This window comes from Myodes glareolus, chromosome 11, assembly GCF_982192425.1.
Source record: "Myodes glareolus chromosome 11, mMyoGla1.1, whole genome shotgun sequence".
Lineage (NCBI taxonomy): Eukaryota > Metazoa > Chordata > Mammalia > Rodentia > Cricetidae > Myodes > Myodes glareolus.
Genome location: NC_142036.1, coordinates 72,942,045 through 72,961,847, shown reverse-complemented (window position 1 = coordinate 72,961,847; position 19,803 = coordinate 72,942,045).

Sequence of the window (19,803 nt, the reverse complement as noted above, 5' to 3'; positions counted from 1 at the left end):
TTATCAAGCAGCAGTCTGCCACCGCCGCTGTTATTACGGCATTTCCGCCAACTAGTTTCATTGCAGTTGGAGAAAACACGTTGTTGAGACCCAAAGGAAAATCTGCCACGTTTCCATTCAGACATATGGCAAGAAAAAAAAAAAAAACAACTTAATAACCAGTAATCAGAGTCTGCCTTCTCTGGGTGGAAATCTACTGCGGACAAAACAATTTGTGGTGCACTGGACGAAAATAGTTCATCGATGTTGTTCTTCAAGAGATAGTAAAATAACCCCTGCTCATCTGATATCCCAAAACCAGGGGGAAAGAGTTCAGATAATGTTGAGATCGATAGAGTGACAAAAGCAGAGTCAGGTAGGAAATACATCTTGAAATTACTATCTCTCTCTCTTAGCACGGAGGCAGCCAAAGGGCCATTATAAAGGGCAGTATTACAACAAGTTTTACTTCGGAGAATCACTGAAATTAAAGACAACAAAGCTATAATATGTATCCACCTGGAGCAGAGATTGCAGTGATCACCAGTCTGAAGTGTTTTTCCTTTCAGAAAATAGACCTCTGATTATTGCTCACAACTGAAGTAATTCAGAAGACTGAATCACCAAAATTTATCTTTTAATGTATTTTCAACTGACATTTGAATATGAATGTATATTTCATACAAAACTAATTTAAACAAACTAAAGAGCTCTCATTGAAGTCCAAACTTCGGTGCAGTGAGGAAATTCTTTTTGTTCATTATGATTAGATCCTTGAGCATAGCTTCTCAAAGTGCTCCGTTCTCAGACTTGTCTCCTTTTTGCCCATGCCTTGTGACCCCATTAGGCAAAAACGTACCTCCGTCCAAGCTTCTTAGAGCTACACAGAGCATGTGGCCCCACAGCAGAGGTTTTCCTGGGTGGGTAGTGACCAGTGGGGTTCTCGTGGTGATAAAAGAAAAAGTGTGTGATTCTTTCTTTCACAGGCAGTGCAAGATACCTGTGTGTTTAAAGAGCATGCACAGATCAACAACGCGTCAATCAAATTAAAACATCTGCGAGTAAAGGCCAATTCATTCTGGCTTGTAAATTCTCTATATAATTTCAGGCTGCAGCAAAGTTTGAGAAATATCAAACGATTATTAATTGTTTACTGATAAACCATCTCTCCATACCAATAACCACCATTTGGCATTATTTGCTTCCTTAGCATTATTCAATCTTTAATAAAATAAAAGCACACCCCCTTTTAGCTTTAAAAGGTCATGCTTGTGTCATGCTGTGGCCCACAGGACACTTGGTAGTTTCCTTTGATGCACATACTTTGCCACCCATTCTCTAGCACAGGCAGCACGGACTCTAACATTTACTCCTACAAGGGTAGAGTTTTATCTGGGCAGCCTGCTTGTTGTCAGTGTGCTTTAGTTTTCCTAGGGTTTTAATCCTGTTCTGGTGAAAGGCAGAAAGAGCCAATCGCACCCACTGGCATCTGTTCCTTCTGGCCTCAGATTCCAAATGATTCATTTCTGTCCAGAAGCATGTAGAGCCCTACCTTACACCTTCCATTCCAGAACGTAAGCAACACATCTTTCGATTAAAGTTTGTTTTCCAGATTTCTGTTAATAACTTATCTCAATAAAACAGATCCAAACTAATTTTAAATAATCATTAATTCCTCAGTTAAAATTCTCATTTCTATACTTTGGTTGAAAATAGATAATTCTATTTGCTGTATTCATTAGAAAACCTGTGAGCTAGATTTGAAGATGGCTCAGTAGGTCAAGTACCAGCTGAGCAATCATGAAGGCCTGAGTCAAGATCTCCAGCATGCACTCAAAAGCCAGGCACAGCAGCCTGTCCCTAGTGCTAGAATGGTGGTGAGAATTCCTGAAGCTAACTAGACAGACAGTTCAGCGCAATCACTGAGCCCCAGGTTCAGCAAGAGACCCTGTCTCAAAAAAATAAGATGAGGACCAACAGAGCAAGGCACCTCAACCAACCTGTGACCTCCATATGCAACTGTACATGTGAGTGCACACATACAGAGCAGGGGAGGGAGGGAAAAAGGAGAGAAAGAGAAACCACTGAGCTACACATTGTACATGTGACCATCCTGGTCTCTCCTGTCAAGCTGGTTGATACCTTTTAGAAATAGTCAACTTTATTAAAACACCTTTACCATGCTAAATCCAATAATTTTATTTCTTTATTGCCTCTTCCTTTTAATTTTTCTTAACAATCAAACATGGAAAAATTAGAATTTAAGAACAAAACCTAAACTGGCTATCCACTGTAACCAGGTGTCTTAGTTATGGCTTCTATCGCTGTGAAGAAACTCCGTGACCACAACAACACTTTTAAAGGGGAGATATTTAATTGGGTATCATACAGTTCAGGGGTTCAGTCCATTGTCATCATGGTAGGTAGGATATGGTGGCATGCAGGCAGACATGGTGCTGGAAAGATAACAGAGTTCTACATCTTATACAGGCAGCAGGAAGTGGTCTTGGACACTGGGCATGGCTTGAGCATATATGAGACCTCAAAGTCCACCCCCACAGTTACGCACTTCTTCCAACCATGTCACACCTACTCCAACAAAATTACACCTCCTAATAGTACCACTCCCTTTGCTGGTCATTTTTTTTAATCCACATCAGGCAAGGTATCCAGGGGCGGAACTGGGACATCAACCCAGCCTCAGAACCTTTGACCAACAATTTGTCCTGCCTACAAGATGTGCTGAGGTAATCATGGTGGTGCAGAAGTTGAGGGATAGGCCAACCAATGACTGTCCCACCCTGGGGCCCATCTCAGGAGGGAACCCATACCCGACACTGCCTGGATGGACAGGAACCAAATGCTGGATAGCTAAGAGACCTAGGATAGAAACGGACATGACTGGCAGAAGAAAGAAAGGGAAGGGGAAGAAGGGAAGGAGGGAAGGAAGGAAGGAAGGAAGGAAGGAAGGAAGGAAGGAAGGAAGGAAGGAAGGAAGGAAGGAAGGGAAGGAAGGTCAATGAAATGATTTCTAATGATATTTTGCTATCCTAAGACATGTGCCTAGCCCAGTTGTCATCAGAGAGGCTTCATCCAGCAACTGATAAGAGCAGATGCAGAGAGCCACATCCAAACATTAGGCAGAGCCTGGGGAACTCCAAAGAAGAGGTGGAGGGAGAATTGCAGGAGCAGGGACAAGTATACCTCAAGAACACAGTTCACAGAATCAACTAAGCAGAGTTAATAGGGGCTCACGGAGCTTGAAATGACAATCACAGAGTCTGCATGGGCATGAGCTAGGTCCTCTGCATATACATTTATGGTTGTGTAGCTTGGTGCTCTAATGGGACTCCTAACTGAGAGCTGGGGGGGGGGGCGGATTTGGGGATTGACTCTGCCTCTTTTGCCTGCTCTTGGGACCCTTTTCCTCCCACTAATTGCCTCATCCAGCATGGATATGAGGCTTTGTGCCTAGTCTTATTGTAACAGTATGTCTTGTTCAGTTAATATCCCTTGGAGGCCCGCGCTTTCTGAAGGGAAACAGAGAAGGAATGGGTCTGGAGAAGATAGATGTAGGTAAGGGAATGGGAGAAGTTGAGGAAGGAGAAACTGTGGTCAGGATGCAATGTATGAGAGACGAGTAATAAAATAAAAAAACTAAATTTAAGAAGAAAACTTAAGTTGCCCCTTCAGAAATTTATTGGACTTCATAGAGCTAGTTAACAATAGACACTAATTTTTAAAGTATTGTCAACTGCATTAATTTTGTCTTACATAATTATATCTGAATTCATTTCCCAGAGTCTCCTAAAGAAATTTTGAACACCTATGTGAACTCAGAGTATTTTGGTTTCTTAGTTTTCATGTAATACTTTTTTATTCTCAGGTTTGAGGGTCTTATACCTACCTGATCGCTCATGTGAAAGCAAAGTGCGTCCTGAGTCCGTCTGAGTTAAGGTCCAGGAACGAGAAGCCCAGGAGAGACTGGGAAGGCAGTGAGGGGGCAGAGAATGACAGGTATAGTCCCACATGACATTCTTTCCAGAAGGCTGAAGCAGTGATGCGCTACCAAAAGTCTGACTGGAGTGAACAAACATCAAGTACTTACCAAAGACCTGCAGAGTGCTCTATAAGGCATGACAAAATGTGTGGAGGAAAAGGCGGCTGACAATTGCCCCAGCGTGGTAGTCTGGTAGAGAACAGAAGCCACTGTTGAGTATAAGCATACTGTGAGGGAGTGTGCGGCGGATTAACATTAGCTATGCCATCAAGGTATTGACATTATAAACTGCTTACTGACTTCAGATGCTAACAGGCAAGCAATGCAACAAAAAGTCTTGGGATCAATGAGCATAGCACAATGACATAGCAACAGGAAATGTCTGGATGAATGCAGTCTTTGTAGAAGCCCTTGTAACAGAAGCCACTGCAATGACCTAACTGCACAAAAGCCAAGTCTTCAAAGTCATAAAGAGGCTGTGGATGTTTCTTAGGGTTGCAGTTCATGCCCAACTGGCGAATTCCTTCTCATTCCCTGCTTATGAGATAAGAACTTCAAATGTTACAGCCACACCTGATATCCTTCTCATCCTGCATTCAAGACATCTCCCATACTGGTCTACTCTTCAGTTTTCACACTTGGTGTGACCTCCCTTCTTCCATGTTCTCCACCAACTCTCTCGCAACACTAAAAAGATGTGTCATCCATTCACACAGCTGTAAGCACAAAGATCTTAGTAGTGTAGGGATGGCAAGATCACTGGTGGTAAACCACTTAGATTGGCATTCAAGGCTTCATAAGATCAGACCCAAACAGTCTTTCTGTCTTCTTTCTTTCCTATGAAAACAGCAATTCTCTTAACGTGCTTCTGCTTAATGGGTTCATCGGGTCAATGATCTCTATTCCTTCAACAAAACACGGCCTCCAGAAACATGAAGGATTAAACACTCCAGACTAACAAGTCATGCTGTACGTTGTGGGCTTTGTTTTTTTGTTTGTTTGTTTTGTTTTGTTTTGTTTTTTCCTACCAATTAGATGTATCCTTGCCCGAGCTTATTTATGTCAGTTTGACTTGTTCTTACAATTGTGTGATTTAATTAAATATGAAAACTGATAAAAATGCGATTATGGAAGGAAAATTACTTCTGCAGAAACTATTTTATGCTTAATTTCTAGACGTCAATAACAGATGATGCCCAAGTGTGAATGGTTGAAGGGGGGGATAAATTGAGGAGGTAAGTCCTAGACATCCCAAAGGACATTCCATTTAGACCATTCTCCTCTCTTGATTTTGTTCCACCTTCAAACAAACCAAGCTAATGTGTTTACCTCCAGTCCAAAAACTGAAAACGGCTTCGTTTGACTCAGAAATGCCCATTGCAGATTCATACTTCAAGAACTTTCTTTGGTCAGGTGTGATGGTACATGCCTTTAGTTCCAGCACTGAGAGGCAGAGGGAGGAAGATCTCTGAATTAATGACAAGCCTTGACTACATAGTGAGATCCTGGCCAGACAAGGCTGCATAGCAAGACCTGGTCTCAAAACAAACAAACAGAGCCAAGATGGTGCATGCCTTTAATTCCAGCACTTGTGAGGCAGAGGCAGGCAGATCTCTGTGAGTTCGAGGCCAGCCTGGTCTATAGAGTGAGCTCCAGGACAGGCTCCAAAGCTACACAGAGAAACCCTATCTCGAAATAAATAAATAAATATAAGCCAACAAAAAAGTGTTTTCACCCCTCAATAAAAGTTTGGTAAATAAATGTGTGCTCATGTATTTATGCTGCAGGATTTGCATCGGACACTTTTTGACGGTTCCCCCACTTTTGCCAGGCTTTCAATTTACAAAGAAGTCATTGGTCCCAACACAAAGTAGTCATTTGTGTCCCAAGCACAAATTCAGCAACTACAGTCCCAAGGCCCTCACCACTTCTTCTCTATGAAATGGGCTTTTTCTGCATTCCATCTCTTTGGAATAGTCCTTAAAGCCTTCCTGCTGGAATGGGACACAGTCACTTAAATCTTCTAATGTCAGTCCTTGTGTGACCCAATCTAATAGAAAATTCTCAATTTCTTCACCTGTAAAATGAAATAATATTTACCACAAAGATCACTGAAGGATTTAACATATGATAGAGTAAGTAGAGCTGCCCATGACATGCAGAAAACAACAGATCTCATGCTCCATCACTCCCAGTCCAGCTGGCCTCGGTGAGCTCCCATTAGATCGTGTGATCAAACTGGACACTCTGAATGCCGCTGTCAATGAAGGCTGACTGAGAAGCCAAGGACAATGGCACTGGGTTTTGATTCTACTGCATGGACTGACTTTGTGGGAGCCTGGTTTGTTTGGATGCTGACCTTTATAGACCTGTATGGAGGGGAGGACCTTGGACTTCTCATGGGGCAGGGAACCCTGACTGCTCTTAGGACTAGAGAGGGAAGGAGAGGTGGGGAGGGAGAGGGAAAAGGGAGATGGGAAGGAGGTGGAAATTTTTAATTAATTAATTAATTAAAAAAATAAAATAAAATAAGAAAAAAGAAAACAACAGATCTGTCTCCATCCATGTCTCCTTGTAGAAGTCTACATATGTTTGCTGATGTTCATGTATCTCATTCTTTCTTCTGTATTCTCAGTTTCAGCACAGCCTTGAACCCTTTGTTGGACAACATAATCTAATCTGCTCAGTAGCACAGAAAATAATTTAGGATGTCTCATATGATCTACATGATAAAACTTTATTCGGTGGAGCAAAGATGCTCAATCACAGCTGTTGAAGGGTGCATGCTTCTCCCTCCATCTTTGTTTTCGTGCTCCTTCTGAGTTCCACCAAAGATGTTGATGGGTTAGATCACACCTGACAGAAGACCTGGCAGCCCCTGGAGAATTCCATCTTTGCGATGCAGCATGCTCCGGGAAACAGAAAAATCTGCACCCGTTCTTCCCTGAAAGGATTGAAATTCTGCATTCTCTTTAGTTGACAATTGACTGGAACATGTTGCAAAGAAGTGCCAGGCCTCAATGAGGTGTAAAATCCTGACTGTATTAGCTAGTTATTTAGAGAGATGTGAAGATGCTCTTGCCAACATACATTCAATTTAGGCCTTGGATGCTTCACATGATCTCCCAGGCAGAACTTGTTTGAAAATGCTGGAATTTAATTTCAAAGTTTCCTGTTTGCTTTTTGTTCTGATTTTTAAAAGCTGCAACAACTCCTTCGTTCTGCAAAGCAGAGACGTCAGAGTTAACCTTGATGCTTATTTCTAGGCCGATGCATTTGCACAAAAAATGTGGAAGAAGCCATCCTATCTTGATGTTTTATGTTTTATTATCTTCTAATTTTTATCATTAATCTGAAACTCTCTCAGTCTCAAAATGCTGACTGAAGAATTCCGATGATCCTTTTGTAGAGATGGTCTTTTACAGTGCATACCTTTGGATTAGCTACACGATTCATGAGTAATTTTTTATTAATAGGCTACAAGGTTCCTGAATGGCACCGAAATGTCTTCCTATCCATCCAGCACAGGTGGCATGTGGCAAGACCCACCTAAGCCACACACAACCAAAATTCTCCTTCGACCAGCAAATAAGCACCCATGTTTTTAATACAACCATTTCATAGTATCAGAAATTAATATTTAATATAGTGGCAAAATATGCTTGTTTGCATATGTGGAAGCGTTTTATACATCTACTGTCATGGTACAAGGTTCAGAAAGCTCTGGACATGTTTACACTCACGTTTGAGTTGGGTTTACCCAGGGCTCATAAGCTGGAAAAATTTTCGGAGAGCCGGTCACGTATTCTACTCTATGATAACTTTCTCTTGACTTACTAAATAGTCTTGGATGCTAAGATTTAAGTTTAGTTAGAAAATTTGTGGAATAGTTCAACAAAACCATTATTTGCACATCCTGGGAGGAAAGACATCATCCTGGAACGAAAGTCGCTGAGTAATGAAGCAACAGCCAAGCGTCTCGTTCTGGTCCCTTAACAAACCTTCTGCCGCTCATCCATTCTAGAGACTTCAGAAGAAGCCCTGTGAACGAAAGTAGCTCAGAGCTATGTCAGACACTCAGTCACTCTCTTAAAAAGTCAAATGACTTCACAGAGAGCTTCTGCTCTTCTTGAGAAGAAAGATATTGCTCTCTTACTTCAGCCAAGACTTCTGGTTTACTAGGGCCTCATGAGACTCAATGTGAGTAGTTAGGCCATGCAGGAGAAAGCCTTCACCTAGGGGAACAGGAGTCCTGCGTAGAGAGAATCAAGGGCAGAAAGGGTAGCAGTTTGAAGACGGAAGCACTAGCCCGAGATGGCTGAGTGCAATATTCAAAACCAAGGGTGTTAAGAGTCTAATAGGGTCTACGCTGACTCCTAAGTAAATAAGACTTCCCGATCTGCTAGGGAGTGAGTAGGTTTACAAACAACCACAATTCCTGTGTGAGAATAAAATAACTTTCATAAGTCACACAGTTACAGAAAAAAATAGGGTTCGAAGTCATTGAAAATGCCATCGTCATACATGACCTCAGGCACTCCACATAATAGAACAGTATTCCTTGCATCTAGCAGAAACCTGAAAGAGAGTCACCTCCTATAATGTTATCAGTATTATGTTTTTAAAACTAATTTGAGAACTGCATCATAGACACATGTTTTAAAACATTAGTAAACAGAAAAAATATAAATATATATTCTATCCTTATTTAAAAAATCATCTCACTAAGAGATCCTCCCCCAAACACCTTGTGGCAGTGACTAAAACCTGCCAACATGGTTCATGACTCATCTGTATAAAACTCAGTGGTCTAAAAGAACAGTGAAGAAAAGTTTTCAACTATTTTTAGTCTTCCCCATTTCAACCTGCTGGCATGACTAATGACTGAAATTAAGGAGACAATTTGAAAGATTTTTTAAAAATTGAATATTGGTTCATATGCTGTTACTGTTTATACAGAATTCCATGGACTTTGGAACCAGCAAACCTCGATGGGAATCCCAGCTCTACTATGTGGCCTTTGGATCATGACAGAGCCTCTTCTTCCACGAAAGACAAAGGGCAGAGGAAGATATGGAAAGGAAGATCAAAGGGCAAGATACTTTTTCATGGTTTTAGGGAAATGCTACAACTTAGAAGAAAGCGCAGGCCTGCTCCTCAGCGGAGATCTCAGTTGAGATCTCCTGTATTTGTGGGGCTCTGGGAGATGACTTTTGCTTTCCCTTCTGCGGCAGAGAGGAAAGCAGATGAAATCCAACTCTCTCTACCTCACTCTCATTGGTGGTTCCCGTGAAGTTGTCTTTACTTTCTCTGTGTCTTCAGACGAAGGAGGCACTGAGGAGCGTTCTCTGGTAAGCCAGCCCTACTGGCAGCTCTGCGTGGTAGGATTGGTTCTCCTAATATCTAAGGACGTAACACGCAAATCCAGAGCTGAGAAATGTGCTTTGAAAACTGAGTATGCTATCCATTAACATCTCAAGCAGGAAAATTTCTGTTTACACTTTGCCTGCAATTTGCAGGATGGAAATGTCAAAGCAAACTCTTGGCAAAGTTAGCACACGTGGAGCTGGGTTAAACTGAGAACTCACACAAACCTGACCACCAAGACCAATTAACTATCAGACACAATCCCATGGAACTCTCTGCAACCGTCAATGGCCAATAAAAAAATCTCATAATGGGAATAGACCCAGAGGTCAAGGCCTAGCTCTGAAGACCACTTGACGAAGTGTCTTTAATGACCTTGCGCCTTCCCCTGAACTTTTGAAAGCTCTACTTCCCTACCTCTTGCCAAGTTCCTCCTTCTAAGGCTTACAAGGATAACATGGTCAGATTTCCCCTAAATAGTTCAAATGCTGGTATACCGGATAACTTTCCATTTTGTCACAGCCATTGGCCAAGCAACAAGCTGCTGTATGAGATACCATACCGCTAGCCTGGGTTATATTGTGTGCCATTTTAAAATATCATTTCACGTAATTCCCTTGTCAGTAATCTTTCCTGCCCCGTTTTGTTGGGTTTGGAAGCACAGTAAAGCCCTGGAGTTTAAAGGACTCTTGATTAGTTTTCCTGTCTGCCCAATTTACGCCAACACATCTTTTACAAGAAGTAATCTTGAAATCTCCCAGTAGCTTCCTCTAGGAGCTAATCAGTTTTGTACCTGGAGATATTGGAAATGCTTTTTATTTAGTCTGACTATCTTGCCAAGGAAGAAGGCTTCTTGATTTTCCATATCCTAAAGCCGTTGGAAGGAAAGAGTCTGTTCCAGCTACCCAGCAGATTGCAAGTACAAGACCACCCTACGTCACACAGAATATTTTTTTAAAAAAAAAACAAAAACGAAAACAAACAAACAAAAAACAGTGTGGACAATATAGGAAGGGAGTGACACAAAATAAAAAGGGACCAGTATATAGCTCAGGGGTAGAGGGTTTGCCAAGCATATGTGAGGCCCTAGACCCAATTCCCAAAAACGGGGAGAGGGGGAGAATTTTCATAGCTTCTACAATCTTTAATTCATGCTAACTACAGCATACTACACTTGTTGGCTTATTCTCCTCTTCAACCATCTTGAGGATAAACACATGCTACTCCTGCATGTAACTCTATAACGTAAGGCGATCTGTGATCCACAGACGATAGTCAAGAAATACTTCCTAAGTGAAGTAATGCATCTATCCGAGCCACTGGTTTCCTTCCACTTTTCTGAAGCGATCTTTTCGCTTTCTCCCATTTTAAATTAAGAACATTTCACAAGCTTTTGATGAGGACTTGGAAGGCTCACTAGGACCTCTCCGACAACATTTCTCTTGTGTTTCTGAACGTGTCTGCTTTTCATGACAGTCCAGATGTCAGCCTTTCCACATTTCCCTAGAATTACCTTGAGTGGAATATGTCCCTCCTGTGTAGTTCCAAACCCTCTATCCGGGCAGGCAGCTCTGTTGTTCAGCTAACTGTCGGTGTTAGCTGCTGTATTCATGAAGGATTGTCAGCGCGGCGCGGTATTATTATGCAAGATCATTTGCTCATGTAAAGACACATTCAACCTAGCAGTTGCTTTGTCTCTTGTCAGGGGAACTGTGTGCTGCTACTCCATTAGAGACAGCAGTTTGCAACGTCAACCTGCGGCTGCTGTTTCTGCTCCACGCTTTGAAAGAGTCAACAGTTTATGCTCGTTTCCTTGTTTTTCTTCTCTGGTGAAAACTTAGCCTCCCTCCAAACAGGAATCTTTTCAGTGCCAGGAAGATAATGTCCCCTGAGGCAAGAGTCACATCGTGCAAAGTAATCTACTGAGGGCTTGCTTGTGCTTGGTGCTTGGTCCTGGGTCCACAGGCCAGGGCGCTGCGGCTTGGCTGCCCTGCACCCTTCCACGGGGTTTCCGGGCTGACGTTCAGGGCTTTCCTTCTTCTCATCTTCTCACTTTCCTCCAGACTTTGTACTGGATGTCTCCTCCAACATCAGCTTCTGGTTTGAAACATCAGTTACTTGTTGCTCCAACTTTCAGAAACCCGATCTGCTGGCCAGACAGAAGTCCCTCTGTCACACTGCAGAGCCCCACAGGCAGGCTAAATGGCCATCCAGTCAGACCTGCAAAGGTGTCTTGGAACACAGTACACAGTGCATACTGGATAAGCCCATCACAGAATATAAAACCATTGAAAGAAAAACAAAAGTCAGTGGCTACCTCTGCTTTCCCTAAGATTTCCCTCCCCCCACTGATCTTGCCTTACCTCCCTAACCCTGCTGAAGAAGCCCATGTTAGGAAAAATAATGAGAACAGACTATAAGAACCAGAGGGCCTGAGGAAAAGTCGAGTTTGCAAGTCGGAAAAAGAGGTAATGTTAACCATTAACATTTGGCCAGACACTGTCTGGGGTATTTGTTATTTTTAGAAGCGGGCATATTGGGGGAAAAAAAAAAACCTGTATTTTCCTTCAGCAAGCCCCTCCAACAATAAGTTACCGTCTGCTATAGAACAGAGTATACTAATCACTTGATTCAAGATGTAATTGTGGCAGATAATATATACTTTTAAAATTTGGTAAAATACAAGTTTTCTGACAAGAAAGAAACCTGTAAAAACCCACCCCTTTCTTCCAGGATCAGCCAAAACACACATTTCAGGAAGACTTCAATGGCTTCATGGTCGGTCGGCACTCAGGGATCTTCCTCTGGTCTCAGATTCCATAATGATTTAGCTAGAATAACAGCCAGGTTGCCCAACCAGTCATCTTCCCAGATACTTATTTCATGTATCCAATAGACCAGTGGTTCTCAACCTTCCTAATGCTCCAACCGTTGAATACAATTCCTCATGTTGCGGTGAGCCCCAGCCATGGAGTTATTTTCATTGCTGCTGCACAACTGTAATTTTGCTACTTTATGAATCGTAACGTAAATCTCTGTGTTTTCCGGTGGTCTCAGGTGAACCCTGTGACATAGTCATTCGAACCCCAGGCTGAGATCTGCTGCTTCAGACAGCTCTGCTCTCACTGCTGGAAAGCTGCAACCTTACAGATGAGAAAACTCTGTCTCCACAAACACATGGGAGCAGGTGGTTTCCAAAAAGAGTAAATACGAAGTATGAGTCTCTTTAGTAAACAAGTAAGGGGGAGGCTGGAGGCATGGCTAAGCACTTCAGAGCATGTACTTTTCTCTCAGAGGACCTATGTTCAGTTCCCAGCACCCATGTCAGGAGGTTCACAACCGCCTGCAACTTCAGCTCCAGAGGGTCCAACACCCTATTCTGACTTCTGAGAGCGCCGCCCTCACCTGAACACATTTCACACACACACATACACAGACACACACACACACATACAGACATACACACACATACACACACATGCACTCACACACACATGCGCTCACACACACATGCGCCCACACACACATACACACACATACACACACATACATACACATACACACATGCACTCACACACACATACACACACACACATATAGACATACACACACATACACACACATGTACTCACACACACATATACACACACATGCACTCACACACACATACACACACATACACACACACACACACACACACACACACATGCCTAGAAACCCAAGAGTGGCATACACTGCATTGCTGCTCTTCCTCCAGTTCAGAGAGATCTTATGCAGTGTGGGTTCACTCCTGGACACTCAAGGTCTCCAAGGTTTCCATCTTTATGTGGTACTGCCTTATCATTTCTAGTATCTATATCAATATGCTATCATTTTTAATCAAGTTCTAGGTACAGATTTATGTTTTGTGCTGGATTTTTAATTTTTTTATTAAATCAAATTACTCTGAGCATCACTTCTTAAATTATTTTTCTCAGTATTCCCTTGAGGCCTCGGATTTCTTCTTAAATACCGTGTTTGCATTATCTTTTATTTTTTCCTCAGTTTTTCTTTCATCCCAGAACTTTCGTGATTTTCAATGAGAAAACGTCAGTTTTGAAGTCTTATATTCCTACCTTTCTATTGTCAGTTTCCCTTCTCACGATCTGGATCTACTTATCACAGAAAGAAATTCTGAACACGGTAGAAACAGAAACTCAATGCAGAGTGTAAAGACATGGATGCTGTTTTTAACAGTGTGTTTGAATAAAACTGAAGCATTCAACTGAGAACTTAATACAGCCTTTCTAAACTGGGGGAATGATAGCATTATTATCAACAGCTAATTGTAAAAATGGTATTTAAACATATATAATTACTAAAAGAATGAAATTGCTAAGGAAATTCAAATTAACATAGCATTAAGATGAAAAAAGATGTTGCCAGTGAAAAGAGAAAAAAGATGCTTTGCAAGATTGGCAAGAATATAGAGTAACCAATATGCCTAGTTTTTAAAAAAAAAAAAACCTGGAAAGCTAATTGACAAAAAAAAATCAAAACTTTTTGTGAAACTTCAAAATCAATGTATTTAGGCTGGAAAGATAGCTCAGCTCTTTCAAAGGACTCAGGTTCGATTCCCAACACGCACATGACAGCTCACAACGGTCTAACTCTAGGTCCAAGGGATCCAATGCCTTCTATGCCTTCTTCTGACCTCCAAGGGCATCAAGCATGTGAATGTGCACAGACATGCTTGCGGATAAACACCTATACACACAAAAATTATCTTAAAATTCTAAAAATAAAAGCACATGTCTAAATAGATCACATCCTGTGGTCTGGTGACTTTATGAGTAAGTACATTCTATGTTTAAATTAACACACCTACCTGTAAAGTTGTGTGTTCCAAAGTATTTGCTGAGTGTGTATTGACATCAGCCCCAGGATCACAAGGCTGGGGCTGAATTGGGAGCTCTGCTATGCTCTAGATGCATGATTTCCAGCCCTTGCATGACTAGTTGAAATCAAAGCTTACCCACGAAATAGCTCCTATAAGATGTATAGAGAGTGTCTGGTACCTCACATGGACTAAGTGAATATAAATTGTTCTTTACAATGATGAAAATACTATTTGAAATTACCCTATATTATTTATGATAGCAAAATATATGAAAAATTCAATTATCTGCCATTCAAAGAAGTGGTTAAATAAAATTATGTCTATTCAAATGAAGTATAATAGTCATTAAAATAATCAAATCAAACTGCATGGGGAATCAAAATGTACTATCAGTAAAGCCAAACTTCTTCAGCATTAATTTTATTATGGATGCCGCAATTTTGATTCAGATGCTAAATGTGGTCCCATCCAAGGACCCATATGTGCACAGGAGACCTTACTATTCAGGTGGGACCCTTGAAAGGTGGAGGAACTTTTAAGGCATGAAGCCTAGTGACACAGAAGGGGGCTGAAGACTGAGAGGTCCCAGCCCCCCTCACTCTTTTTTATATTGTTTTTATACCATACCCCTACTCCACCTGACCATAGAGAAGGTAGATTCACTCTGCCATGCATTCCCGCTGAGTTGTGCTGCCTGCCATAAGCCCATAGTAAGAGCATAACTCAATTATGGGCTAGAACAGCCAAAATTGTGAACCCAAACAAACCTTCCTACTCTATAAGTAATCTTCTCAGGAACTTTTTTATCATGGCATCAGACTGACTCACATAATTGTATTATAATCTGTATGTGAAGAAAGCAAAACAATATATTTATATGAAAAAGAAGAGTGAGAAAAAGAATATAAACCAAAACATTAGTGGCAAGTGTCTATAGGAAGTGGAATAAATTAACACTTTAGTTTTTCTTCTATCATGAGTTTCTTGACACTTAATTTCTGAGAATAATTATGCAATCGCTTTGTAATTAATAAAAATGTTATTTTTTAAGACTAAAAATAAATTTAATATGTGATGTAATCCTTCACATCGAGCCATCTAATCAAACAAAAGATAGTGACACCTGTATGTATCCTTGTCAACTGAGAGCGGAAAAGCTGTGTGGAGATGAAATGTTCTAGCACACAGGAGAACAGACTGTCTGGCCCTCCACCTCACCTCAGGTCTGCTTCTCTTCCACTCTCCTGACTCTGTAGTACATGGGAAGAAAAAGTCGAGGATAGCAGAACTATATACAATCTCAATATAAGAGATTTTTCTTATAGGAAATCTCAAACAATCTCAATAGAAGAGATTTAATTTCTTGATATAGTTACCTGTTTCCAGATTCGTATTCATAATTTTCAGTTGATATAAAGGGAGGCTCAGATCATTTTATCTTCAGATTCTCAAAATCTAGTTTATAAAGCACACAATCAACGTCCATTGAATGAAAGCATGAAGCTAGCTGTCACTCAAACACGCCTTGCTTTGCTTCTGAGCAGCTAACCTTCCATGTCCTCCATTGCCAAAGGGGAAACCAGGGATGGGCATGGTGAGAAAAGAAACCAGAAGGATTTCTTGGCAATGTGGGAAAACATTCAGCAACTGGAGAACTTTAGAGACAGAAGGCTGCCTAAGACTAGGACGTGAACCCTGGTTCTAGGAGGAAACTGAGCCCCAGAGAAGTGAGCCAAGGTAGTGACCAGAGTTAGGCTGTCTTCGCCACAGGAGTGCAATGACTTAGAGACAGTGGCAGTTAGTCCTCCTCCCCGTGGAGAGGATGACAATGGTAAAGGGGGATAAAGACTGATCTCAGTAAAGCTATATTCCTTGCTATGTGTATTTGGCCTTTGTTTATGTTGTTGTTTTCTCCCAGTATTTACGACATAATAGCAGACAGTTGGAGCATCTCCAAGTGGATTTGTAAAGATCTTTCTGCCTTCCTTTCTTCTGGTCACGTGATCAGAAAATGAGTCTACATCACCTAAATGTCATTTTAGTAATTCCTCCTAGGGGGTAAAATAGGGTGTAGCAATACAGGACATTTCCTTTTCTCAAAATATAAATTGTGAGAATGCCATAATGCATGGGAAGCCTGGTCATCAACTTCTGCCCTCCGATCACATTCCTTCTCAGCCATTAGCCCTCCTTCTGCCTCTGCTCTGACAGCACTTATCCTAGAGAAGATGTGACAAAGCAAAACCAGGGTAAATGACTGGAAATGAAGAAAGACGCAAGCTGAGCTTGGCACACAGGCGATGCCAGCCAAGGAGGAAGAAGAGATCGCTGAGCAGTGACAGGAAATTTACTTAACGTGCTAGCAAGCGTGAGTCCGTCGCGATACATCCGGTTTATGTTAAAAAGCATGTTAAACAGCTGCTGTTTTTGAGACCCGGGATTTCTCCCCACCCCACCCAGATTCTGATCCATCTGAATCAGGCAAAAGGGTGACTGAGTCAACACTGTATCTTTCAGTTCCTCCAACCCAGCTAAGTCTTCCCCCGTTACCATGTTCCATAAGGGCAAGCCCACACTGGCAGTTTGTTGTTAATTACATGTGATGTGCAGAGGCACAAGAGAGCTAATTAACTTGCATCATAAAAGCTTTATTTACTGTGACAAATTAAACAAACTCATAAAGTGTTCAGCCACAATGGATCTCAATTATCATGCAGTCCAAGTAATGTGCTACAAACATCTTCTCGGGCCTCTCTCAGGTACCGCTCCAGCCTCACGAGCAGCCTATGCACACTATAATTAAAAATGGGTCTTTTGTCGAACAGAACTAAAGTCAGCTGCCATTTGTTTTGCTGTCTTGGCATGTGTGGGTGTATATGTGCTCTTTAAGGCACTGAAGCTGGATACGTTGGTCAAAATCACATTCCTGCGTTCTTTGCTTCTATGCTGTTATCAAAACCCAGGTCTTCCACATGTCCCCCACATACTGAATAACTGAGCCGTAACTCCAACCCATATTTAATATCTTACCCCTTGCTTCCTTCACAGGTCAAAGGAGAAGTCTTAGGCTTCAGTTAATGAACTCTCATCTATCCAAAGAAGAAAGAACCTACCATCTGTATTCTGTGTCAAGCATAGCTTGACATGTCAAATTGACTAGCCAGCATCAAGTCCTTACATATAAAATGCAGTTCCGTGAAGACCTGACTGCTTCAGGTATGAGGCAGCACCTTCCTCCAATGGAAGAACGAGAGACTAAGACTTGCCAGCCGCAGACTGTAGCAGAGCTGTATGTCTTGGAGTAAGAGCTTCTGATGCTGTTTTGGAACAGCTAGCCCGCACTTCTGCCATTCCTTACGGAACAGGGTCTAGGATGAGTTCACCTGTGCAAAGCGTTTATGGAGATGTCTTTAAACTACCGAACTCTCATTTCCTACTCTTCAAAATGGAAATAGCATTAAAGATCGTGTTCAGAAATGATAGTCATGGTGGATTAGGGTGAAATGGCATGTTGCTGTTTCTTCTTGAGTCTTTGTTGATGCACTTGGTCCCAAACCACGATGCTTTGGGGCCAATAAAGAAGCGATGAGAACTTTTCAGAGGGCAGCTTCCTTATCTACACGACAGCTTGGCATACCTGTGCCTCAGGAAGAGACTTATGGGGGATTTAGCCATGCTTGTAGACTCCTCCCAAAGAAATAAAGGTTAAAACAAACAAACAAACAAAAACCTGAGCTGGGAGAGGGAAAGTCACTACAAAATTAATCCGGGGGTCACATTTAGTTATTTCCTGTTTAAGCCCTCCAGAAATGGCTGGTATGTCATCTTTAAGACAAGCTATCCCCTTTGCACACCTCTTGCCTGTTGACACTTAGGAATTATTTGTGCGCCTAGAAGACTTTGTCCTCTTTCTATCTAACTGGTATTTTTGCCTTCTGGACAGACATCAGGCCCCCATGGAAAGGAGCTCACCAATAATGCCTTGTATTTGACAATAGGTCACAGCAGGGGCTGGGGAAGAAATCGCAGTGGGAAAGGCAGCTGAGTGTGGGCATAACAAAATGCCCTTTATTTACAGGAGCACAGACTATAATATGCAATTTCATCACTGAGCTACACCAGAGCAAGTTGGACAGACCGCTGGTTCTCTAATGAAAATTTTGAATGACTCCAGAGGTCTTGTTCTTTTGCACTGGGTGACGATTATGTAGGTAACAAGGCAGGGCGATTATCCCACCTCAGAATATTCATAGAAACCAATGGCTCACTTCCACCTCTGCCAACATTTCCTGTCCAGGACATTAGAGCTCACAACTGCCACATAGGTCTCCTGATGGAAAGAAGAACAAAAGACGGAACAATCTTGTATTTATTTACCAACGTCTTCATAAACTACACCTCACTTAAACGTCTCCCAAAGACACACAGTTCTCTCCCATCCCCGGGACAATTATGAGGTAACATGAAAACAAAGACTCAAAGCAGAAATAAAATCTTACATAAATCACTTACGCAAGTGAAGAGACATGGCTAGTCATACTGAAAATCTTCTCGCCTAGTTTACGTGGGACAAGCCTATCAGTCACTATCCCATCAGGAAAGATAGGCACATAAGAGGCTGACCAATTTATTATAAACAGGCCTTTTTATGCTAGACTGATTGCAGCGATGTTACTATAACTGAGAATTCTGAAGAGGACATTAAAATACAGCTACAATGCCAAATGGAGTGGTTGGATTTTTAGAGCTTTATTCAGCCTGAGCATGACACTCCCTTCCCCGTGTGGCAGTCCATGGGTGGCCATTAAATCAAACTGAGCCTCTTACAAGCCTATTCATATTGACCAGAGTATGGTGGCTCATTTAGCCAATTCTGCAAGTGCATATTGCAGAGAGATGGAGGGCATGTAAAGACCCTTCTAACACTGCTCAGAGCTTGCCTTGATTACAGTGCTCCCTGTGGAACTCAGGTGCTACACACCCCACCCCACCCCCATTGTGAATGTTAAGACATTCCAAGCCAAGCAGTGAGAGCACAGGTCTTTCTGCTCGCACCCCTCCACCGAGATTCGCTCAGTCAAATCGATACCAGCTGGCTATTTCTCCTGGATTTTGGAGGGCAAAACCTCAAGAACACCCCCAAATTCTTCTGACACAGCCTACTTCTTAGCACAGCACTTGCTGTGACTCTCTTGTAATGATGTCCCTTGCTGACTTCAGCGGGAATCAAGAGGACATGCGCAATGCTGGGTCTTACCTATGAGTTTCGAAGGATTTCTCTTCTGGATAAGGCTGGGGCTGTACATTCTACTTTATGAAATTAAAAATGAGGTGGTTCTCTCCGCCCGAAACTTCCCGTGGGTCAGAACTCGAATGTCCCCTCTCACTTGACAGCCCTACTACTGCTATGTTCTGCTCTATGGCTCTCGCAGAAATGCATTTCTGATGAAGTCTTGGAGCAGAACCAGAAATGTTGAAGTTGAGCAAAGACTCCCAACAAAGAACAACAGTGAGAAAATGCAGACGTCTTGACTGCTGCTTGGGGAGCTATCTTTAAATATTGTCAACGAATCTGTAA